We start from the raw sequence: 26,458 nt of genomic DNA on the forward strand, positions 1-26,458 counted from the left end.
TTAATTGTGGGAAGGGGAGGAACAAGCAGCAGGAACTTCTGATGTATGCTGCTCTAGAATCCACTGATTGATGTTTTACCTCTGCAAGTTATCAACTCCTGCTTATCCTTTAACATTTAGCCTTCTCTTTGCTTGTGGTGAAATCAAGGAAATGTCTGTGAAGTCCTCTAGATTGATACTGATAGGATGAAAGAAGGGTCACCACGTTTTTTCAAACATCAGAGGTTAAATTTCCACTCCTGAATAGGAGTCAGAGCATCAAGTAGCTAGGGAGACAAGGCCTGTAGAGTGGTGCCTCTCAAACATTGCTGTTTATCTTAATCACCTGGAGAGCTAAGAAAGCCTACCAAGACCCAGGTTCCTTGAAAAAGGCCAGGGCTTTTATAGGTACACTAAATTCTCCAGGTGATTCTAATTAACTAACCAGTTTAAGAACCACTGCTGGGGACTCAAAAGAGGTCTCCAGTCTGCTTTTCCTGGGCACGGTGAGTGATGAAGGGAAAGAGGTAGAGGAGTGAGAAGACTAAACTTCTTTGAGGGCCTGTTATGTTTAGGTAATGAGATAGGTGTTGTGGGTGCTATTGCCCGGAATCTTCACAGCAGCAGCACAATGAGGTAAATGTGGTTTCCATTTTACAGATGTGCAAAAAAGATGTGAATAGGTACATAAATTTTCTAGGATGGCACAGTGTTGCAGAACCAGAATTTGAACTGTGTCAATTCTGTTTGTATTTAAAGGCTATAGTTTTCTCAATTGTACCTTACTGAGTTGTGAAAATTGAACAATATATGCAAAGCACTTAAGACAATGTCAGGTACTTCTGTAGAAAGCTTAATAGTGTTAACTTTCCTATCATCATTATCATTATTATTACTATAGTTCCTGCTGTGAGACCTGCATGACGTTAGAGGCTAGTGATACAGAGATAATAAGACATTGCTTGTCCTCATGCAATTTAAGAATAGTGGAAGGACTTCATGGTTGAAAGTAATATTTTATTTCTTCTGGGAATCCATTATAAATGTGAGTAAAGTTGGGTAGAAAAGCAAGGTATGCTGAAATGCGGAGATGGAGCCTGTGGAAGGGCTTATGCCCAGGCCAAGGGACAGATTTCCCACACTCAAGCCTCCCAGTGAGTGCAGATTCAGACCTGTGCTTTAGAAAAACTTACAGCTGCTACATGTTGTGGATCTTAGGCCATTTGAATAGTATTTGAGCACTTAAGGTTATATTTCTATTAAACCTGTTTTTAGAATCTCCAGTCCGCACTTTTTCTTTTAAATCAAAATATTATATGTGAGCCCTGTGTTTGGAAGTGACTTCATTATAAGGAAAACCTCTTTCTTTCTAGTTAGTGGAGATTTTAGGTCTTTTGAGTCTCTTCTTGATTTTTTTTTTTTTACCTTTCTTATGACTCATAAGAAAATTAACTAGAACATAAGAAGAATTGAATCTGAAATTGGTTGTTTTACTACTCTTGGATATTAGAATTAAGGTAATAGTAGAAGAGGTAATTGAATTTCTTGGCTAAATTGAGGTTTTAAAAGTTTCTGATTATCAGTACTATTATTGACTCATGTTTGAGTTATTATGGTTAATCTACCTTGTGTTTATTTATGTGGCTTTTAGGAATCAGCGGTGCCTGGCACAGTGTTTGACATGAATTAGATATTCAGGAATTATGTTTGAGATGAATGCATGAATGAGAGTAGATAAGAGTAAATGCTGGTAAATTTGTAATTGAAGAACATTTCTGTGATCTCCTACCATGCTGAATAAATTACTTGGGAAGACATTTGTATGCTGGAATCTGAAGAACAAGTATGTAGAATCTATTTTGTAAGATTTCATTTCATTAGGTCCTTTTTGATGTCACTTGTTCAGAAAATCACTTTATTATTTTGTTCTTCACTTGTCTGGCTTTCAGATTTACTTTTGTTAGTCATTGACAGTTTCTTGTACAGTCACGGATGCTACATTGTTATATATTCCTCCAAGATTAATGTTTAGGAACCACCTTCTTCATACTTTCTTTTATGTCAAACCGGTTCTATTTGGTGAGATGAGTTTTCATGTGAGTAGAGAAATTGGTGGTTGTATCATGCAGAACCACATTTCCTCTCACGTTAATGCTTTTGAAAGTGTTTAGGAATAATTGGATTTTATGAAGAAACTATCAAATTCTTTTGTTAAAAACAAAATGAAAATTTTTGTTTTTGACACTTAATATTTATAATTTATTCCACTGATAATATTTCATATGCTTTTATTTAATATAATTGTATTCTTCCAGCTATAAAAGCACTCAGAAGGAAGAACGTATAGAGCTGATTGCTGTTCATGTTGTTTTTTTTCCCCCACTAAAGTAACAAATTAAAAAATATGTCAATATGAATTTTCAGGTTTCTTCTTGATTCACAGTGTTTTCCTTAGGAGTGTTAATTTATTGTTAAATTAAAACTTTATTTTAAAGAGCAATTTTATTTTATTTTATTTATTTTTTTATTCTTTAAGGCTATTTATTTAGGTTTATTTTTTTTCAGTATATGAAATTTATTGTCAAATTGGTTTCCATACAACACCCAGTGCTCATCCCAAAAGGTGCCCTCCTCAGTACCCATCACCCACCCTCCCCTCCCTCCTACCCCCCCTAAAGAGCAATTTTAGGGGCGCCTGGGTGGCTCAGTCGGTTAAGCGTCCGACTTCAGCCAGGTCACGATCTCGCGGTCCGTGAGTTCGAGCCCCGCGTCGGGCTCTGGGCTGATGGCTCAGAGCCTGGAGCCTGCTTCCGATTCTGTGTCTCCCTCTCTCTCTGCCCCTCCCCCGTTCATGCTCTGTCTCTCTCTGTCCCAAAAAAATAAACGTTGAAAAAAAAAATTTAAAAAAAAAAGAGCAATTTTAGAGTCACAGAAAAATTGAAGGGATAGGACAGAGATTTTCCCTACAACCTCTATTACCATATGCACAGCCTCTCCAGTTATCAGTGTCACCCACCAGAATGGTATATTTGTTACAACTGATGAACCTACATTGACACATCCTTATCAATCAGAGTCCATAGTTTGTTGATATTACTCTTGGTGTTTTATACTGTATGGGTTCGGACAAATGCATAACGATATGTATCCAAGTGTCTTTTACATCTTTTTTTTTTTCTTAAAAAAAAACTGGCATTTTTTATTCTAGATAAATTCCAAACCTTAAGTTTGATCAAATACTATGATTTTCTCCTTTATAATCTGTTTTTATATTAGGAACATAAATTTATTTTTTGTGTATAAAATTATCAATCAATAGCTAAGCACTATTTGTATTTTCACATCATTTCTTCCCTCATGTCTTCATTTTCCATATCTTCCGTTTTTTCTTCACTTTCCTTGTCCCCCAACCCCTTAGCCTCTTTCTTCTCTCATACTGTCTCCTTGCCTCTCTGATTTTCCCACCTGCCCCTCACCAGCTACACTCAAAAAAGTTAAAAAATGAAGCTGGAGATGATTTTTATAAAGACTAATAACGCTGATGCAGAGTTAAGGATGACGTTTAGAAGTTGGGTTCCTGCCTGGGGTTTGAATTAGGAAGTTGTGTGGATATTGCCATGTAACTCACTTTATTCTGGTAACCTGTTCTGTTGCTTACATTTAGTGAATAAATAAAAGCTTAGGCTATGCCTTAAAAATCTTACCTAGCAAACAAAGTGAATCTTATGCTTGTCATAGTGAGCATTATGTAGTAGCCACTCAATGTTATTTATTTCTGAAATTATTATATCTTTCTCCTGAATGCAGGTAGTTTTTTTTTCCCTCAGCAGAATAACCTGTCATTTTAAATAACCTAATCAGTTTGAATAAGCAAAGAGAGCATGAAAATATTAGGAAGTAGGATTCTCCATCACACCACCCCTGTCCCTTTTTGATCGGTATAGGCATACAATTTCATTTTGTTGTTTTTTTCTGCGCTTTCCTCCCCTCCTTCTGTGTTATTTTCTTCTTCATGTTTTTTTTAATAACTTTAAAAATTATTTTTCTTTCATTATCAATGAATTGATGATGAATTTATTATCTTAAGATAATAAAGTATATTTTAAATATATTTTTAAATTTTTAAAAGATGTTTATTTTTGAGAGAGAGCAAGCAGAGGTGGGGAAGAGAAAGAGGGAGACACAGAATCTGACGCAGGCTCCAGGCTCTGAGCTGTCAGTATGTCAGCTGTTGTGGAGCTCGAACCCACGAACCGCAAGATCATGCCCTGAGCTTAACTGACTGAGCCACCCAGGTGCTCCTAAACTATATTTTAAAGTAGTAGTTATTTATTGGTAAGAAAAAGTTATTTAGTAATAAAAAGGAGGATGGGGAAAGGGAGAGGTAAGAAAAATTATGAGTAAGCCAATCAATTATGAATTTACCAAGAAGGAGTAGAAGTGAGGATGATATAAAAACGTAGTGTTGATAGTGTCATCTTCTATTTCAAAAGAGCAGAGATTGGGGGTTACGTGACTTTTGCTTTTAATTGTGGTTCTGCAATAAATACATTATGTAACCTCATTTATGACAGCAGATATTTACTCACTTTTTATGTGTAGTAGAGGACATTATACCAATTTTCTTTCTCAAAAAATTGTAATTTATATGCTAATAGTATACATTATATATGCCACTTTGGCTAAATTTTATAACTTGGAGAGAAATGGACTTTTTTTTATAGAAATAATACATACTTACTATACAAATAAACAGAAAATGTGGAGAAGCAATAAGAATAAAATAAGAAACATCTATAATCCCCAGGGATCAACTATAGTTATATTTTAGTATATATTCTCTCAGTTCTTTTTCTGCACATAAATTTATATTTAATTTTTGAAAAATGGGATTATACTCAATTGTGTTTTATAGCCTCTCTTTTTTCTCCACTTCACAGCATGTAATAACCTTCTTATTCCATAAACTTTCTTCTAAAACATATTTTTCAATGACCATATCATATTGATAGGCTATATGATAGCTGTTTAATCATTGATTGCTGAGCACTTCAATTTTTTTTATTGTTTTCTTACCATAAATTGTGCTATTATGACTATGTACATCTTTAAATACTTTCATCATTATTATCTTTGGATGAATTCTTATAAAATGATGTGCAGAAACAAAGGGTAGGCATTTTTTTAAGGTTCTTGAAACACAGTGGGAAGTGGTCCTCTAGAATGGCTATGAATTGTTCATTATGTCCCTGGTTGTAAATGGCCTGGTCTGAAGCAGGAAGGAAGCCATCTGCATGTCACTGAATGTGCTTAGTTTTAGGGATAGTCATATAGTAAGCTCATTGCAATGATTTTTATGGATGATTTTTTTTTACGGTTGGGCAAATAACCATATGGATGAATAAAACAGGATGGATAAAACAGACTTAACTACTTTTTTGGAGTATATTTTATATATACAATGCTCAAGTAAACTTTTAAAAATAATAGTTTAATGGAATTCTGAATGATATTCTCTAAAGCAGGTCTATATTTATTACTCAGCACCAAATAATCATAGATAGGTTTCTCACCAAATAAATAGAAAAAAGTGTATTTTTTATCGAACCTACAGTGCTTAGGGTAACAACAAAGGAAAAGGTGGGTCAGCCGACACAGTTGAAAGTCTGTGTTTGATGCTCATGATCCTGCACACTCCAGTTTAAGCCTATATAAGATGGATTACATCCAGCTAATAGAATATATTGGTATGCTGTGATATTTACCCTGAATGTAGGAAGATTTTTTTTTGTTTCTAAAAACGGTTAATTGGAAAACTGTGCCTATTCTTTAGTTTTTAGAAACTTTGAATTAGATTTACAGTGAATTACAGTTTGAGTCAGTTGATTACCTAGTCTTGCAGGTGGTATAATCAAAAGAAGTAGTTCTCAGAAGCTGGAACCATTTACTGTCAGTTAATTGAAACTAGCCCAGTGCCTGCCACTTAGTGATATTAGGAGGACAGTTGTAGAGAAAAGATTTTAAATCATTTGAGATGTTATTGGCACTATGTTTACCTGCCGATCAAATTTTGTGTTACATATGCACTTAAAGAGCATAGTGCCGTTTTTAAGACATTCCTGTAGTGGTGTGTGTGTGTGTGTGTGTGTGTGTGTGTGTGTGTGTGTGTGTGTGTGTTGAGTTTCAGAATTCTTAACTTGAAATTATGGACCCCTTGGGGCGCCTGGGTGGCGCAGTCGGTTAAGCGTCCGACTTCAGCCAGGTCACGATCTCGCGGTCCGTGAGTTCGAGCCCCGCGTTGGGCTCTGGGCTGATGGCTCAGAGCCTGGAGCCTGTTTCCGATTCTGTGTCTCCCTCTGTCTCTGCTCCTCCCCCGTTCATGCTCTGTCTCTCTCTGTCCCAAAAATAAATAAACGTTGAAAAAAAAAAAAGAAATTATGGACCCCTTGAGGGTGAGAATGATGTGAAGATGGGATGTTCATGAGTTTATTTTATGTGTATAGTATTATGTGCATTCTACTGCAGAGGGTCCATAGGTTTTATCCCAAAACCTAAGAAAAATTAGGAACTTTTGCTATTAGGTTCAGGTGACAGTTTGGCCTTGAAGTGCTAACTAGGAAATAGTGGAAGGACTATACTGTTGTAAGACACACTTTTATGACGGAGTCTATGACACCTCTGATCTTAGCTGCTTTCTAGAAAGAATGTTCTCTAACTATTGTATTTTGATTTGCATTCTTCTGTTTTTGAGCAAAATCTTAACCCATTTTATGATAATTGTTTTTGTAAGAAAGACCAAAACATGGTCTAGTTAAATGGCAGTTACCTAAAAATATTTCCAAAGCTGATACCAGGGTAAAAAATTTAACTATCTTGAATACTAATTTTATAATCAGTTTAATACTTAAGCTGGTTAATTAATTGGCTTTGCTTTCTTTAACTTGATGGTTCAGGTCTTTCACAAGGCTACATACTTTACTATGTTTTAGAAATGTTTTGGCTGAATAGAACTGTGTTCTGATTTGTTTTGTTTTAAGCCACATGTGATTTCCTTTTCTATTTCTTTGAACCAGTCAACAAAATAAAATCTAGTCTTTTAGCAGATTTTATCATTTTGTTAGCACAATCCGTTTTGTTAGATTTGACAAGAAAACATTTGATGTTTTTCTTAATACTCTGACTAAATCAAACAACAATACTGGAATCTTTTTTTAAAGTTTATTTATTTTGAGACAGTGAGCAGGTGTGTGTGCGTGCCAATGAGCAGGGCAGAGAGAGACAGAGAGACAGACAGACAGACAGACAGAGAGAGAGAGACAGACAGAGAGAGAGAGACAGACAGACAGAGACAGACAGACAGACAGAGAGAGAGACAGACAGACAGACAGAGAGAGAGACAGACAGACAGACAGAGAGAGAGACAGACAGACAGACAGAGAGAGAGAGACAGAGAGAGAGAGAGACAGACAGAGAGAGAGAGAGACAGACAGAGAGAGAGAGAGACAGACAGAGAGAGAGAGAGACAGACAGAGAGAGAGACAGAGAGAGAGAGAGAGAGAGACAGAGAGAGAGAGAGAGAGAGACAGAGAGAGAGAGAGAGACAGAGAGAGAGAGAGAGGGAGAGAGAGAATCCCAAGCAGGCTCTGTGCTGTCATTTCAAGAGCCCAATGTGGGGCTCTAGCTCATGAACTGTGAGATCCTGACCTGAACAGAAAACCAAGAGTCAGGTGCTTAACACCTGGGTACCCAGGCACCCCACAAGTGAATCTTGTGAATTGTTTTTCTCTGTTTCTTTTCGTCTTCTCAGAGGTTTATTTTATTATCTATTTTCAATTAGTCCAGGTACTGATACTTACATTATGGCTTCTCTGTGTTTCACAGTTGAAATATCTATTAGTTTAGGTTAGAAGGAGAGGACATTATTTTGACTTGAAAGTTCTAGTTCCTTAACCAGAAAAACTGAAATATATTTCTTATATATTTATATATAGGTTTATAATAGATATAGCATTTAAAATTAATTATAAATATTTAATAACATTTGAAATTGAGGAAAGGTAATTGCTCATACCTTTTATAAATGTCTTCTATTCTACTATTTCTTAACAATTTTAAATATTAGATACCTTCCCCTCAGTATGTTGTTTCACATACAAATTTATTATCTATGGTATAAGGAATATTGTAAATATTAAAACTTGACTTTTTTGTCTTTTTGGTGGCTTTGACTAGGGAATCCACAGACATGACTGATGGAAAGAGATTATTTGCTTTCACTTAATTCAACCTAAACCTTCAATCTGGCTTCATTTAAACAAGTCAAGATAGATGTGTTCCTGACTTTATTAATCTTAAGAGAGGAGATTCCACAGCCTCTTGTGTAATCTGTTTCATCACATTTTATTAATATTTTTTATGTTGTAGTTAAGCTCATTTTAGAAAGCTTTTTAAATCCAGAGTACCCTTTTCTTAAAACAAACAAAATTAATTTCTGTTAATATGCAGCCTATAAAAATTCTATATAATTTTAACATTTCAACATTTTATAAATATCACTTTTAAATGTAGAATCAATGTGCCTATGTCATAGTTACAGTCATCTTTTTGAAAAAAAAAATGTAAGAAACTATTTTTTTCCACATATAACAAGGAATCCTCCTCAATTTACTTGAAAAACTGCAGATGTGGAGCATATCTATGTTACAGCTGTTTTTCACTACTTCTTTTGGATCCATTTCTGAAATAGAGAAACAATATTTTAAGAAATGTGTTACCTCTTGGCTTCTTAGTCTGCCTTTCTCAGATGGTAATTTTATTTGCAGTATTGCTTAACTATGGAATGCTAGAATTTCTAATCCATTATCTATATTTCCTCCAGGTTATTAGCTTAATAACCTGAACAAGAATTGATTGTTGTAGTACTGAAAGTGATATATCCTGTCTATATCATGTTAATTCACTTTTGAGTTTCCATTAAATTTCCATCGTCAACGACAAGGTAAAATAACTTATATGTATAATCACTGAAAAAGTTTACTATGCAAATTTTTAAAAGATGCATTTAATATCCACTTCATTTATACCCAATATTTTTTATATTTGATTGCTTTCTATGTGAGTCATTCGTGCAGTGAGGTGAAAGTCATCAAGTTGAAATTAACCTTTGCATAATTTCTGCTTTCTTGAAACTACTTTTTCTTCGAAGATTGGATATTATATGATTGCTAGAGTTGTTGATTGCCAACTACTGAGAGACAGTGTCTGAAACACAATTTCTGACTGGAATAAATGAAACTGCTTTGCAATAGTCAATGTAATTTCTCTGTAAGGGTCATTGTGAGCAGATGGTTCTCAATCCTGAGGGATTTTAAATCTTGACTTCAATAGAGTTTGATATTTTTGTACATTGCTGGGAGTTTGTAATCAAAGTTGTTAAGCTATTGATTTCAAACGATACCCAATTCTGTTTAACTTTAAGGGAATATTAATTTATACTCCTTTTGCTCTATTTCTTGAAATAAACTGGTACTTAGATGAAACTAGGTTGACTGACTCTCAAACTGGACCAAATTAAACTCCCAAGGATGGATTAGAAGAAATGAGAAGGGACCAAGTGAGGCTACTTACTCATGCTGTTTAAGAGTCTTTTTGTAAAATCTTTAGAGCGGGTGCAGATAGACTTGAATTCTTTCACAAATGCTACCTTCCATTTTTATTAACTTGCAAATTATATGTCTTTACAGAAATAAGATATTCCCACTTTTTCTTGCCTAATATTCACATGTATTTGGGTTAAGGACAATAGTGCCCTGGACAGCAGGGATGTATCTGACTCATATTTGTATTCTTAATGCCGGATTCATAATGCTACTCAATAATTTAAAAAATAAATGAGTGAATGCATTGATGAATGAATGAAAACCCACAGTTAGCAGGGTGGGAATTGTAAGTGATTAGGCTTTATTATATTGTCAGTCTGTCACTGTATGTAATCTCTTTCTACTAGCTTTAGTACTTACTAGGACATTAAACTCCGGATTCTAATCTCTGCTGTTACTGTCACCATGATTTTCAGAAAGGAACTGACTACCTCCGACTTTTAAGAAATTCTGAGTGCTTTTGTGTAGACCTTAATAGAATTAACTCAGTATGATTTTTGGTTCAAATCATAACATTATTTTCATTTTGGTTTATTACTGAATAATGTATCAATAGTGAAAAATTTGCTAATAATGGTAAAGTGTAGCTGTCATTGATTATTTCTTGGGGTCTTAGATCTTTTGGGAAAGAATGCTTTTAAAAATATTTTGTGATGATTATAGGAATTTGAGGTTTTTAGAGAGGAGTATGGATTATAGGAAAGGTTTTCATGATAATGTAGGAGAGGCAACAAAATTTTCCTTAGTTCCCATGATAGGTTTTTACTTTTCTCTTTGACTGTTTATTGTGTGCATGTGTGTGTTCTATATTGATATCTGTTTCTTTTATCTGTGCCCTAAAAATAGGTTGGTTCTCCAAATTTCAGTTGGCTTTCTATTCTTATTTCTGTAATGACAGTTGGTCCTTTTTGACAATAACATCTATTTTCAGGGCTTTAAATATCACTTCTATGAAACTAATTACAGAATATTTTTCTTCAGTTTGAATTTTACAATTGAGCCCTAATTCCAATATTATCAAATTACCTAATGTACATTTCTACGTAAGGTCTCCCAGTCAGTCCAAGCTTAACATGTTTGGAAACATTTTTTTTTTTTCCCAATGTTATCATTCTTCAGTAGTTCAGAAACTTGGATTCACCTTTGACTTGACCTACTTTATCTCCTTCCAGTTTTTTTTCTTTTTGGGGAATGTGATGGCTTTTGCATGCTTTCCATTTTCAGTGTCCTCCCCCCATCCAGTCACTTATCACACCCATAGTCACTTCTACTTAACTGTTCTTCTGGTCTACCTAACTCCTAGATCAAATATGAGCTGTATACATCTGTTTACTTGAGTATATTGCTTTTCCCTAAAAAATTGTCAGTGCTTTACATTGCCCATAGTTAATATATAAACTCATTAGCTTGGAATTCACTATCTTCCTTAATTTTACTCTGCCCTTAATTTCTGTCTTTGATTCCAGTTCTTCAGCTTCTGATATCAACTACTCTAGTTAAACTGGTCAGCACAGGTGTGGTTCAACATGCCTTGATTTTTCATTTTTTGCTTATGCTTCTTCAGGATCTAACTCCTATAGTTTCTCTTTCATGAAGCTAGCACATTCCAGCACACAAGGTTGTTGTTGTTGTTGTTTTTTTGTCCTCAGATTTCCTGTAGTACTGATCTAAGCTATTTATTTAGCAATAAATCATATACAATGTTTTGTTGTTTTTAATATTTTTGTACTGAATTGTTTATTTCACTTTTTTCCAAATGATTATATATGTTTCCTTATAAAATAACTGTAAAGTCCTTAACAGAATCTTTAAGAACAGAAACTATATCTTTAAATATTATTGTAAAAAATATTTCTTATTACAAATCTAAGACCTCTAAAGTCCCATAATCCACATTTAAGTTTTCAATGAATTATACCTTTTGTAATATTTTCCATATATCTGGAAAATAATAATTCAAGAAATGTTTAAAATTTTAATAAGCTTATTCTGTATGCCAGGAAACAGGTCTTAGATGGTGCTCACTTTAGTCTAGTAGTATATGTAGTATAATAACCAGTCATATCAATTGATAAAGCAAATCAGTTGAATAATTCATTAGTGAAAAGAAGTAATGAATTAAGTTTGGGTGTGTCCAATTTGGACATACTCTGGAGACTTACATTCTCATGGTAACTTATAAAAATAACTCTGGAGGACATACCTGGGTGGCTCAGTCAGTTAAGTGTCTGACTTTGGCTCAGGTCATGATCTCAAAGTTTGTGAGTTTGTGCCCTGCATTGGACTCTGCACTGTCAGTGGGGAGCCTGCTTGAGATTCTCGCTCGCTCGCTCTCGCTCTCTCTCTCTCTCTCTCTCTCTCTCTCTCTCTGTCTCTGCTCCTCCCCCACTTGTGCTCTCTAAATAAATAAATAAATAAATCTAAAGAAAAAAAAATTCTAGGAGTTTTCATTAGAGAGGTCCCTATAAATAATTTAAGATACTAGGCTTGTATAACGTATGATTCACAGTCTCTATGAAAACAATAAAACATTTTTAAAAGAAAGTAAAAAGACATGGAGGTTATATTTTTAAAACTATGAGTGGGTGATCATCAGTCTACAAACACTATACATATTTGAGCATGGATTGGATGAATTACTAATCAATGAAATAGCAGCTAAAGAGATGGTATGATACATGCATAGGTAGCTTTTAAGTTGTTGGAGCATTTGTACTAGAAAGAGCAATCTAATAAGAGGTAAAATAAAAGATATCTTTTAAAAATAATACTTCATTTTTTTAGAGCAGTGTAGGTTCATAGGGAAATTAAGTAGAAAGTACAGTTTCCAAATAAACCCTTGTACGTATCCCACTGTACACATTTCCCCATATTATTTACATCTTACATTAGTGTAAGATTATTAACATACTTACATTTCACTGCTTTAAAAATCCTGGAGCTTCACTTACTTAAACTGCCTCTGTGCTCTTTCCCCAATGATGGACACTCACTGATATCTTTATTGTTTCTATTGTTTTGCATTTTCCAAAGTGTCATATAGTTCCCAGTGAAACAGTAAATCGCCTTTGAAAACTGGCTTCTTTCACTTAGCAGTATGCAGCTAAGGTTCCTCCATGGTATTTCATTACTTGATAATTCATTCCTTTTTTTTAATTCAAGTATAATTGACACATAACATATTAATTTCAAATGTACAACATAATGATCACCATAATAACTCTAGTTAACATCTGCTTATTACATATTTGCAATTTTTTTTCCTGTGGCAAGAACTTGTAAGATCTCTTTGAGCAACTTTGAGATCTGCTCTACAGTATTATGAACTATAGTCACCATGCTGTACATTACATCCCCTGTGACATATTTAATTATAACTGGATGTTTGTATCTTTGACTTCACCCATTTTGCCTACCCCTTACTACCAGTTTGTTCGCTACATCTGAGCTTGGTTTTTTTCTTTTTTTTTTTTTTTTTTTTTGAGATCGGTATGTAAGTGAGATGGTACAGTATTTGTCTTTGTTTGTTTGACACATTTCACTTAGCATAATACCCTTTAGGTCCGTCAATGTTTTTACAAATGTCAAGATTTCATTCTTTTTTTTTTACAGATTAGTAGTATTCCTCTCTCTCTCTCTCTCTCTCTCTCTCTCTCTGTCTGTGTGTGTGTGTGTGTGTGTGTGTGTGTGTGTGTGAGAGAGAGAGAGAGAGAGAGAGAGAGAGAGAGAGAGAGAGAGATTTGAGAGAGAATTGTATCTCACATCTTCTTTATACATTCATCTATTGATGGATACTTATATTGTTTACATATCTTGGATAGTATAAGTAATGCTTCAGTGAATATGGGGAGTGCATATATCTTTCTGAATTAATGTTTTAATTTTCTTTCACCCGTTGTGGAATTGCTGGGTCATATGCTATTTATGTTTTTAATTTTTTGAAGAACCTCCATACTTTTGCCATAGTGGCTGCACCAACTTACATTGTCATCTACAGTGCTTTAGAATTCCCTTTCTCTATATCATCACCAACACTTATTTCTTGTCTTTTTCATAATTTGTTTTCTAATAGGTATGAGCTGATACCATACTGTGATTTTGACTCCCATTTCCCTGATGATCAGTGATGTTGAAAATTTTGTCATGTGTCTGTTGAACACCTACCTATCTTCTTTGGAAAAATGTCTATTCAGGTCCTGTGCCTATTTTTTAATCAGGTTGTTAGTTTTTTTGGCTATTGAGTTGTGTGAGTTCTTTATGTATTATTACCCCCTTGTCAGATACATGATTTACGAACATTTTCTCCTATTTGGGAGCTTGCCTTCATTTTGTTAATGATTTCCTTTACTGTACAGAAGCTCTAGTTTGATGTAGTTGCACTCATTTATTTTTGTTTTTGTTGCTTTTGCGTTTGGAGTCAGATCCAAAAAGATCATTACCAGGACTCAGGTCAAGGAGCTTACTGCCTGTTTTCTTCTAGGAGTTTTATGATTTCAGGTTTTACGTTCAAATCTTAACAATTTTGAGTTAATTTTTTTTATGTATGGTGTAAGATAGTAGTCCAGTTTCATTATTTTTCATGTGCTATACAGATAACTAATTTCTTTTTATTGCTGCTGTCCTCCTTAGTATAGTGGTGAGTATCTTTGCCTGTCATTTCTTTTTATTACTGGGTAATACTCTATTGCATGGAATATTGCAGTTTATCTGTTCACCTGTTGAAGGGCATCTTGGTTGCTTCCATTTCTTGGCATTGGTGACTAAACCTACTATTAACATTTGCATGCTGGTTTGAAATTTTTTTTGAGTGGTAAAAATGCACAACATAAAATTTAGCATTTTAACCATTTCTAAGTGTACATTTAGTCATGTTCAGTATATTCATATTGTTGAACAATCATCTCTACAGATTTATCATCTTGAAAAACTAAACTATATACTCATTAAACAAAAATTTCTCATTTCCCACTACCCCTAGCAACTACCATTCTACTTTGTTTTTATGAATTTGGCTACTCTATAGATATTCATATAAGTAGAATCATATAGTGTTTTCTTTTGTGTGACTGGATTACTTAATTTAACATAATGTCCTCGGGGTTCATCCATGTTGTAGCATGTGTCAGAATTTTCCTTCCTTTTCAAAGCTGAATAATATTCCATTGTGTGTATACACATTTTCTTTATTCACTCATCTGTTGGTGATTACTTGAGTTGCTTCTGCCTCTTGGCTATTGTGAATAGTGCTGCTATGAACATGGATGTGCAAATATTTCCTTGATATTTTGCTTTCAGTTGTTTTGGGTATATATCCATAATGTAGAATTACTGGTTCATATGATAATTCTATTTTTAAGTTTTTAAGGAACCACCATAATGTTTTCCATAGGAGCTGCACTATTTTACATTCCCGTCAATAGTGTACAAGGATTCTGATCTCTCCACATCCTATAACTAACACTGGTTACTTTCTGTTTTTGATAGTAGACATCCTAATGGGTATGAGGTGATTTTCCTTGTGGTTTTTATTTTTCCCTAATGATTAGTAATGTTGAACATCCTATCATATGCTTATTGGCCATTCTTATATCATCTTTGGAAAAGTGTCTATTTAAGTCATTTGCCTATTCATTTTTGTTTTATTTTTAAAATTTAAAATTAAAAAAAATTGTAGGACTTTATATGTAAGATCATATCATTTGCAAAAAGAGACCATTTTACTTCTTTGCTTCCGATTTTTGAAGCTTTGTACTTCTTTTTTGCCTTGATTGCTCTGGCTGGGACTTTGAGTACTATGTATTTAATAGGAATAGGGGCAGTGAGCACATTTGTCTTGTTCCTGATCTTAGAAGAAAAGCTTTCAACCTTTCACCATTGAATATGCTATTAGCTGTGGGCTTGTTACATATAGCTTTTATCATGTTGAGGTAAATTTCTTCTATAGTCAATTTTTTGAGAGTTTTTTTTATCATGGCAGAATGTTGAATTTTGTTAAATGCTTTTTCTGCATCTATTGAGATCATGATTTTTATATTTCATTCTCTGAATATGGTGTACCATATTACTCACTTGCATATGTGGACCCTTCCTTGTATGCCAGGGATAAATCTCACCTGATAGTGTTTGATCCTTTTAGTATGATATTGGCTAACTTTACAGTTTACTAAAATCTTTTTTGGGAATTTTTCTATCTATATTCATCAGGGAGATTGGCCTTAGTTGTGTGTGTGTGTGTGTGTGTGTGTGTGTGTGTGTGTGTTTCTTCTTTTGTGGCATCCTTATCTGACTTTGGTATTAGAGTAATGCTGGGCTTGTAAAAGGAGTTTGGGAATATTCTCTTTCAGTTTTTTTGAAGAGTTTAGCAGGAATGGCATTAATTCTTCAAATGTTTGGTAGAATTCACCCTGAGAAGCCATCAGGTTCTGGGCTTTTTCTTTGTTGGGGGTTTTGATTACTGATCCCATGTCCTTGTTACTGTTCTGTTAAGATTTTGTATTTCTTCATGATTTTTTGGTAGGTTGGATGTTTCTAGAAATTTATAATTTTTTTGTATAGTATCTAAATTGTTGATGCATCGTTCATAGTAGTCTGTTTTGATCCTTTGTATTTTATCAGTTGCAATGTATTTTCTTTCATTCCTGATTTTATTAATTTGCCTTCTCTCTCTCTCTCTCAGCATTTATAACAGTATGTCAATTTTATCTTTCAAAAAAACCCAGCTCTTAATTTCATTGATCTTTTCCAGCCATTTCTAGTCTGATATTTCTTATTTCCTTTTATTCTGTTAATTTTAGTCTTAGAAGAACACACTATTTTTAGTCACTTGAGATAACAAATTAGGTTGTTTATGTGAGCTTTTTATTTTTCTTAATGTAGGCATTTATTACTACAAAGCTCCTTTTTTGAACTGCATTTTCTGCTCCCATAAGTTTTGATATATTGTGTTTCCATTTTCATTTGTTTGGAAATATATTTTGATTTCCCCTTTTGATTTCTTCATTGACCCATTTATTCTTTCCCATTTAATTTGTTCTTCAAAGTGTATTACTTAATTTTCACATATTTGTGAATTTTCCATTTTTCCTCCTGTTAGTGATTTCTAGTTTCCTACAATTGTGGTTGGAAAAGATACTTGGTATGTTTTCATTCTTTTTAAATTTAAGATTGTTTTGTTTCCTAACATATGAAATGTCCTGAGGAATGTTCCATCCGCAGTTGAGAAAAATAAGTATTCTTGTATTGGGTGGAGTGTTCTGTATGTGTCTATTAGGTCCATTTGGTCTAAAGTATGGTTCCAGTCCAATTTTTCTATGTTAGTCTTTTTGTCTGGATAAGCTATCCAGTATTGAAAATGGGATATTGACATCCCCTGCTATTATTGTATTCTTAAGTGTTTTCCCTTTCAGATTTGTTAGTATTTGCTTAAATGTATTTAGCTGTTCCAGAGTTAGTTGCATGTTTATTGACAATTGTTACGTCCTCTTGATGAATTTATCCTCTTACTATTATACAATAATCTTTTTCTCCTTTCCATTTTGGACTTAGAAGTCTATTTTGTCTGATGAGTATAGCTCCTCCTCTTTTTTCCATTTGCATGGAAGATCTTTTTCCATTTCTTTACTTTCATCCTATGTGTGTCTTTCAAAGGAAAACCGAGTCTCTTCTAGGCAGTATATAGTTTGGTTTTGTGTTTCTGGTTGTTTTTTGGTTGGCTGGTTTTTGATTTTTTTCCATTCAACCACTTTATGCCTTTTGATTGGAGAATTTGATCCATTTACATATTAAGTAGTTTTTGAAAAGGGCTCACTACTGCCATTTTATTAGTGGTATTCTTGCTGTTTTTTAGTTCTTTTTTCCTTGCTTTCTCTCTTGCTATATTCTTTTGTGAATTGATGATTGTCCCTGATCATATACTTTGATTTCCTTCATTTTATCATTTGAGTATCTAAGTTGGTTTTTGCTTTTGTGGTCACCTTTGAACTTACATAAAACATTTAATAGAGTAACAGTCTATTTTAAGCTGATAACAACATAATTTGAATTACATACAAAAACACTACCCTTTTATTCTATTCCTCCCTCAGCGATGTTATGCTGATGTTACAGTTTACAAATTTTTAATTGTATGTCCATTGAAAATTTAACTATAGTTTCTTTTTTTGGAGTGTTTTCTGCAGTTTATTTTTATTTTAATTTCTATTTTCAAGTTAGTTGTAAAACAGTCTTGGCTTCAGGAGTAGAACACAGTGATACATTTTTTAAAAAATTATTTAATTTTTTAAATTTACATCCAAGTTAGTATATAGTGCAACAATGATTTCAGGGATATTCCTTAATGCCCCTTACCCATTTAGCCTATTCGCCCTCCCACAACCCCTCTAGTAACCCTCTGTTTGTTCTCCATATTTAAGAGTCTCTTATATTTTGTCCCCCTCCCTGTTTTTATATTATTTTTGCTTCCCTTCCCTTATGTTCATCTGTTCTGTGTCTTAAAGTCTCATGAGTGAAGTCATATGATATTTGTCTTTCTCTAATTTCACTTAGCATAATACCCTGTAGTTCCATCCATGTAGTTGCAAATGGCAAGATTTCATTCTTTTTGATTGCCGAGTAATACTCCATTGTGTGTGTGTCTTCTTGATCCATTCATCCATTGATGGACATTTGGGCTCTTTCCATACTTTGGCTATCGTCGATAGTGCTGCTATAAACATTGGGGTGCATGTGCCCCTTTGAAACAGCATAAATGCCTAGTAGTGTAATTGCTGGGTTGTAGAGTATTTCTATTTTTAATTTTTTGAGGAACCTCTGTACTGTGTTCCAGAGTGGCTGCACCAGTTTGCATTCCCACCAATGGTGCAAAAGAGGTCCTCTTTCTCTCCATCCTTGCCAACATGTGTTGTTGCCTGAGTTGTTAATGTTAGCCATTCTGACAGGGGTAAGGTGGTATCTCATTGTGGTTTTGCTTTGTAGTTCCCTGACGATGAGTGATGTTGAGCATTTTTTCATGTGTCGGTTGGCCATCTGGATGTCTTCTTTAGAGAAGTGTCTATTAATGTCTTTTGCCCATTTCTTCACTGGATTATTTGTTTTTTGGGTGTTGAGTTTGATAAGTCCTTATAGATTTTGGATACTAACCCTTTATCTGATATATTGTTTGCAAATATCTTCTCCCATTCCGTTGGTTGCCTTTTAGTTTTGCTGATTGTTTACTTCACTGTGCAGAAGTTTTTATTTTGATGAGGTCCCAAGTTCATTTTTGCTTTCATTTCCCTTGCCTCTGGAGACATGTTGAGTAAGGAGTGGCTGCGGCCAAGATCAAAGAGGTTTTTGCCTGCTTTCCTTTTAGGTCTTTCATCCATTTTGAGTTTATTTTTGTGTATGGTGTAAGAAAGTGGTCCAGGTTCATTTTTCTACATGTCACTGTCCAGTTTTCTCAGCACCACTTGCTGAAGCGACTGTCTTCATTCCAGGAAATAATATCCAATGCTTTGTCAAAGATTAGTTGGCCATATGTTTGTGGGTCCATTTCTGGGTTCTCTACTCTGTTCCATTGATCTGAGTGTCTGTTCTTTTGTCAGTACCATACTGTCTTGATGATTACAGCTTTGTAATACAGCTTGAACTCTGAGATTGTGATGCCTCCTACTTTGGTTTTCTTTTTCAACATGACTGGTTATTTGGGGTGTTTTCAGGTTCCATATAAATTTTAGAATCTATAAACATAGAATTGCTCTATGAAGAATGCTGGGGCTGTTTTATTTGGGATTGCATTGAATGTGTAGATTACTTTGGGTAGTATTGACATTTTAACAATTTTTGTTCTTCCAATCTATGAGCATGGGATATTTTTCCATTTCTTTGTGTCTTCTTCAGTTTCTTTTATAAGCTTTCTGTAGTGTTCCATGCAAAGATCTTTCACCTCTTTGGTTAGGTTTATTCCTACATATCTTAGGGGTTTTGGTGCAATTATAAATGGGATCAATTCCTTTATTTCTCTTTCTGCTGCTTCATTATTGGTGTATTGAATTGCAACAGATTTCTGTAAATTGATTTTATTTCCTGTGACTTTGCTGCATTCATGTATCAGTTCTAGCAGTTTTTTGGTAGAGTCTTTTGGGTTTTCCATGTAGAATATCATGTCTTTTGGGAAGAGTGAAAATTTGACTTCTTCTTTGCCAATTTTGATGCCTTTTATTTCATTTTGTTGACTGCTGAGGCTAGGACTTCCAACACTGTGCTAAACAACATTGGTGAGAGTGGACATCTCTGTTGTGTTCCTAATCTCGGGGGAAAGCTGTCAGTTTTTCCCCATTGAGGATGGATATTAGTTGTGGTACTTTCATATATGGCTTTTATGATGTTAAGGTATGTTGCTTCTATCCCAACTTTCTTGAGGGTTTTTATTAAGAAAGGATGCTGTATGGGAATACAAGCTGGTGCAGCCACTCTGGAAAACAGTATGGAGGTTCCTCAAAAAACTAAAAATACAACTACCCTATAACTCAGCAATTGCACTACTAGATATTTATCCAAAGGATACAGGTATGCTGTTTCAAAGGGGCACATGCACTCCAATGTTTATAGCAGCACTATCAACAATAGCCAAAGTATGAAAAGAGCCAAATGTCCATCGATGGATGAAAGGATAAAGATGTGGTGTGTGTGTGTGTGTGTGTGTGTGTGTGTGTGTGTGTGTATATATATATATATATATATATATATATATATATATATATATATGGAGTATTAGTCAGCAATCAAAAAGAATGTAATCTTGCCATTTGCAACTATGTGGTTGGAACTACAGGGTATTATGCTAAGTGAAATTAGAGAAAGACAAACATCATATCACTTCACTCATATGAGGACTTTAAGAGACAAAAGTGATGAACATAAGGGAAGGGAAACAAAAATAATATAAAAACAGGAAGGGGGACAAAGCATGAGAGACTCATAAATATAGAGAACAAACAGGGTTACTGGAAGGGGTGTAGGAGGGGGGATGGGCTAAATGGGTAAGGCGCACTAAGGAATCTACTCCTGAAATTGTTGTACTATATGATAAGTAATTTGGATGTAAATTAAAAAAAATAAAATAAAAATAAAAAAATAAAGAAGGCCCTTGTTTTGAGAACTGGGTGATGTATGGAATTGCTGAATCATTTGCTTGTATACCTGGAAAAAATATAACACTGTATGTTAACTATACTAGAATTAAAATTTAAAAATAAATACATAAAAAAAAAAATAAATAAATAAATTTATTTTGTATCTCTATGTAATAAAGTGATTTGATCCATAAAAAAGGATGCTCTATTTTGTCAAATGCTTTTTCTGCATCCATCGACAAGATCCTATATTTCTTATCCTTTCTTCTTTTAATGTGATGTATCATGTTGGTTGACTTGTGAATATTGAACCAGCCCTGCAGCCCAGGAATAAATCCCACTTGATCATGGTGAATAATTCTTTTAATGTACTGTTAAATTCGATTTGCTAGTATCTTGTTGAGAAGTTTTGCATCCAGCTTCATTAGGGATATTGGCCTGTACTTCTCCTTTTTAGTGGGGTCTCTGTCTGGTTTTGGAATCAAGGTAATACTGGCTTCATTGAATGAATCTGGAAGCTTTCTTTTTCTTTCTTCCTTTTCTTTCTTCCTTTTCTTTCTTCCTTTTCTTTCTTCCTTTTCTTTCTTCCTTTTCTTTCTTCCTTTTCTTTTCTCCTCTTTTCCTTTCTAACAGTTTAAGCAAAGTACGTATTAATCTGCTTTAAGTGTCTGGTAGAATTCCCCTGGGAAGCCATCTGGCCCAGGATTCTTACTGGGAGATTTTTGGTAACCGATTCAATTTTTTTGCTGGTTATGGGTCTGTTCAAAATTTATATTTCTTTCTGAGTTTTGGTAGTGTGTGAGTGTCTAGGAATTTGTCCATTTCTTCCTGATTGTCCAGTTTGGTCTACAATTTTTCATAGTATTTTCTAATTATTATTTGTATTTCTGTAGTGTTGGTTCTGATATCTCCTCTTTCATTTGTGATTTTTATCTGTTTGGGTCCTCTCTCTTTTCTCTCTTTGATAAGTCTGGCTAAGGGATTACCCATTTTGTTCACTCTTTCACAAAATCAGCTCTTAAATTCATTGATCTGTTCCACTGTTTTTTTTTTTTGATTCTACATCATTTATTTCTGCTCTAATCTTTATTATTTCCCTTCTTCTGCTGTCTTTGGGCTTTATTTGCTGCTGCTTTTCTAGCTCCTTTAGGTATAAGGTTAGGTTGTGCTTGATACCTTTCTTTCTTCTTGTGATAGGCCTGAATTGCCATGTATTTTCCTCTTAGGACTGCCTTTGCTGCATCCCAAAGGGTTTGGACTGTCATGTTTTCATTTTCATTTGCTTCCATGTATTTTTTTATTTCTTCTTTAATTTCTTGGATAACCCATTCATTTAGTCGGATGTTTTCCAACCTTCGTGTTTGGGAGCTTTCCAAATTTTTTCTTGCAGTTGATTTCAAGTTTCATAGTGATGTGATCTGAAAATATGCATAGTATAATCTCAATCTTTTTGCACTTGTTGAGGGCTTTTTTGTGACCCAGTATGTGATCTATTGTGGAGAGTGTTTCATGTACACTTGGGAAGAATGTATTCTGCTGCTTTTGGATGAAAAGTTCCTAATATATCTGTTAAGTCCACTGGACCAGTGTATCATTCAGAGCCATTGTTTCCTTATTGATTTTCTACCTAGATGATCTGTCCATTTTTGTAAGTGGAGTATTAAAGTCACCTACAATTGTAGTATTATTATCAATAAGTTTGCTTATGTTTGTGATTAATTGATATACTTGGGTTCCTCCACTTTGGGGGCATAAACATTTACAATCATTAGCTCTTCTTGATGGATAAAACCCTTAATTATGATATAATGCCCTTCTTCATCTCTTGTTACAGTCTTTATTTTATAATTTAGTGTCTCTGATATAAGTGTGGCTACTTTGGCTTTCTTCTGATGTCCATTAGCATGATAGATGGTTCTCCATGCCCTCCTTTTTTTTTTTATTTTTTAAATGTTTATTTTTTAATTTAATTTAATTTTTTTAAATTTGAGAGAGAGAGCATGAGCAGGGGAGGGGCAGAAAGAGATGGAGACACAGAAACTGAAGCAGGCTCCAGGCTCTGAGCTGTCAGCACAGAGCTGGACATGGTGCTCGAACTTGTGAACCACGAGATCATGACCTGAGCCAAAGTCAGCCACCCAACCGACTGAGCCACCCAGGCACCCCTCCATGCCCTCCTTTTCAATCTGCAGGTGTCCTCAGGTCTAAAATGAGTCTCTTGTAGGCAGCATATAGATGGATCTTATTTTTTTAATCCATTCTGATACTGTCTTGATCAGAGTATTTAGTCCATTTACATTCAGAATGATTATTGAAGATATGGAGTTAGTGCCATTGTGTTATCTGTAGGTTTTGTGTTTGTGGTGTTATACCTGGTCCTTTGTAGTCTTTCCTGCTTTCCACTCACAGAATCCCCCTTAAATCTCCTGCAGGGCTGGTTTAGTGGTCATGAACTCCATTAGTTTTTGATTGTCTGGAAAAGCCTTTATCTCTCCTTCTAGTCTGAATGACAGCCTTGCTGGATAAAGGATTCTTGGCTGCATATTTTTCATTCTCAGCACATTGAATATTTCCTGCCATTCCCTTCTGGCCTGCAAGGTTTCAGTGCACAGGTCTGCTACTACCCTTATAAGTTAAGGGCCATTTGTCCCTAGCTGCTTTCAGAATTCTCTTTATCTTAGTATTTTGCCAGTTTCACTATGCTTTGTCATGGTGTTGACCTGTTTTTGTTGATTTTGAAGGGAGTTCTCTGTGCCTCTTGGACTTGGATGCCTGTTTCCTTCCCCGTATTATGGAAGTTTTCAGCTATAATTTGTTCAAATAAACCTTTTGTCCCTTTCTCTCTCTCTCTCTCTCTCTCTCTCTCTCTCTCTCTCTCTCTCTTCTTTTGGAACTCCTATGATATGGGTATTGTTTCATTTCATTGAATGACTTAGTTCTCTAATTCTCCTATCATGATCTAGTAATTTCCTTTCCCTCTTTTTTTCAGCTTCATCATTATCCATAATTTTATCTTCTATTTCCCTTATCTCTCCTCTGCTTCTTCTAGCCTCATTGTCACTGTGTCTAGTTTATTTTGCATCTAAGTTACAACATTTTTTAATTCACCATGACTAGTTCTTAGGTCTTAGATCTCTGCATCAAGAGTTTCTCTGCCCCTCTTCTATGCTTTTTTCAAGCTCAGCTATTAGTCTTATGACTGTTATAAGCAATATATCTGAGCAATAATTTATAATATCTTTTTTGAGCAGTTCTCTGGCTGTGATTTCTTCCTGAATTTTCTTTTGGGGAGAGTTCCTCTGTTTTGTCATTTTGGTTAAGTTTCTGTCTTTTGCATGTTCTAAAGGCTTGTTAGGTGCCCTGTACCTGAGAGTACTACCATATTAAAAAGGGATAATACCCTGTTCAGAGTCTGGCACTTTAGGAAGTGTTTTTGGTGTAAGCAGTATGCATTCTGTTGTTGCATTTTGGCTGCTCTATGCCACGGGTCAGTCCTCAGCAGAACTCCTCCTTGCTTATAGTGGTGGATTGTTTGGATCCTCAACCAGGTGTGCTTTGATTTGTTTGTTGAAGTAACCTTGGAAAAGTAAAGGAAAAGGGGCAGCGGGGAGGCCTGAGCCCATAAAAAGAGAAAAATGAAGGGAAAAAAAGACCAAACAGAGAATCAAAAAACTATAAGGCTAAATCCAGAGAAACAGAAAGGAAAATAAAGAAGAAGAAATAGAAAAGGTGGAAAAGAGTAAAGATGCCTCATTGAAAAAAAAATATGCAATACGAATTGATCCAAAAAAAATCAAACTATGAGTCTGATTCCAAAAGAAAACAAGAAAGAACAGTAAAATTAAATTAAATTAAAAAAATCACAAACAAATAGAAATCAATTGTCTGTTGGTGCCTGGGTCCAGTGGCTCTGCTGGTCTCGAGAAGAGACAGGCTGTTTTGGGTCAGTGTCAGTCTTGCTTCAGTAAATAAGCAGTTGCCAGGTATAAGGGGTGGGGTTTGGTTTAAGCATGCCCTGCCTCCACTGGGGGCCTCTGTGCTGCTCTCCAAGTCCTACCATGTTGGTGTTGGGGAGGACAGTGGAGACAACCCAGTCTCTCTTCCCTGGACTGGATGTCTCAAACTGTGTTGTTCAGGCAGCTCTCATAGAAGAGTGAGGACAGTCACCTTTCCCTGATCCACAGATCTCCTGTGCCTTCTAGGTGTTCATTTGGGATTCAAAACATGATGTCTTAAAGGGCCCTGCAATGCTTGGACCCTGTTCTGGAATAGTGCCACTACACCCTTCTGATAAAAAGCCTTTGGCTGGCACACGCAAGGTCTTTTGTCCTTAGGGAGGCAATAAACCCTTTCCCACACTCTTCCCACAGTGCTCCAGGAAGCAGACCATTCTCTCCCAATGCACCACTGAGATCTGAGGCTGCTATACAGCGCTATGCATTCTGGGACTGGCTCCCTCCTCCCCAGGAGCATGGCCTTGGCTTCCATCTCCAGTTGGAGAGAGTTGCACACTTTGTACCTTCGAGTTTCAGCTCAAGAGTCTCCATCCTGCCAAGCTGTCTCCCTCCAACTGTGAAGATCTTTCTGCCACGCTCTAGGTCATTTTCCTGGGTGTTCCAAGTGATCTGACCTCAGTACAACTGTGTTTGAGGGATGAGGAAAATTCCAGTCCCCCTGCTTCTCTACCATCTTAACCCCTCCTCACTATAGTTTTTCCTTTTTTAAATACTTTTTCCCTTTTTTTTCCCTAGGATTTTATTTAAATTCAAGTTGGTTACTATATAGTGTAGTACTGGTTTCAGAAGTAGAATTCAGTGATTCATCACTTGTGTATAACACCCAGTGCTCATCATAACTGCCGTTCTTAGTGCCTATCACCCATTTAGCGCACGCCCCCACCTCCCCTCCAGCAACCCTCAGTTTGTTCTCTATTGTTAGGAATCTCATGTGGTTTGCCTCCCTCTCTATTTTTATCTTATTTTTTATTTCCTTTCCATATGTTCATCTGTTTTGTTTCTTAAATTCCACTTATGAGTGAAGTTATAAGGTATTTGTCTTTTTCTCACTGACATCGCTTACCATAATACTCTCTGGCTCTATCCATGTTGTTGGAAATGGCAAGATTTTGTTCTTTTTGATCACTGAGTAATACGCCATTGTACATATACACCATATCTTCTTCATCAGTTGATGGATTTGGGCTCTTTCCATAATTTGACTCTTGTTAGTGCTGCTATAAACATTGTGGTGCATGTACCCCTTTGAATCAATATTTTTGTGTCCTTTGCATAAATACCTAGTAGTGAGGTTGTCAGGTTGTAGGGTAATTCTATTTTTAACTTTTTGAGGAAGCTCCACAGTTTTCCAGAGAGGCTACACCAGTTTGCATTCCCACCAACAGTGTAAGATAAGATAGTTCTTTCTCCGTATCCTTGCCAACAACTGTTGTTTCCTGAGTTGTTAATTTTAGCCATTCTGACAGGTGTGAGGTGATATCTCATCGTGGTTTTGATTTATATTTCCCTGATGATGAATGATATTGAGCATTTTTTCATGTGTCTGTTAGCCATTTGTATTTCTTCTTTGGAGAAATGTCTGTTTACAGCTTCCCATTTCTTAACTGTATTATTTATATTTTGGGTGTTGAGTTTGAGAAGTTCTTTATGGATTTTGGATACTAGCCCTTTTTCTGATATGTCATTATCATAT

General features: G+C 35.1%; 1 protein-coding gene across 1 annotated transcript in view; it reads left to right on the top strand.

Moving 5' to 3' along the window:
• The window catches only part of MACROD2 (mono-ADP ribosylhydrolase 2), a 2,039,958-nt gene that overhangs the window by 125,289 nt on the left and 1,888,211 nt on the right, over window positions 1-26,458 (top strand). The window lies entirely within an intron of this gene.

Source organism: Lynx rufus, unplaced genomic scaffold (assembly GCF_022079265.1).
Source record: "Lynx rufus isolate CCGP_SWC_20201006 ecotype Redwood Valley unplaced genomic scaffold, mLynRuf1.p SCAF_8, whole genome shotgun sequence".
In the NCBI taxonomy this organism is placed as follows: domain Eukaryota; kingdom Metazoa; phylum Chordata; class Mammalia; order Carnivora; family Felidae; genus Lynx; species Lynx rufus.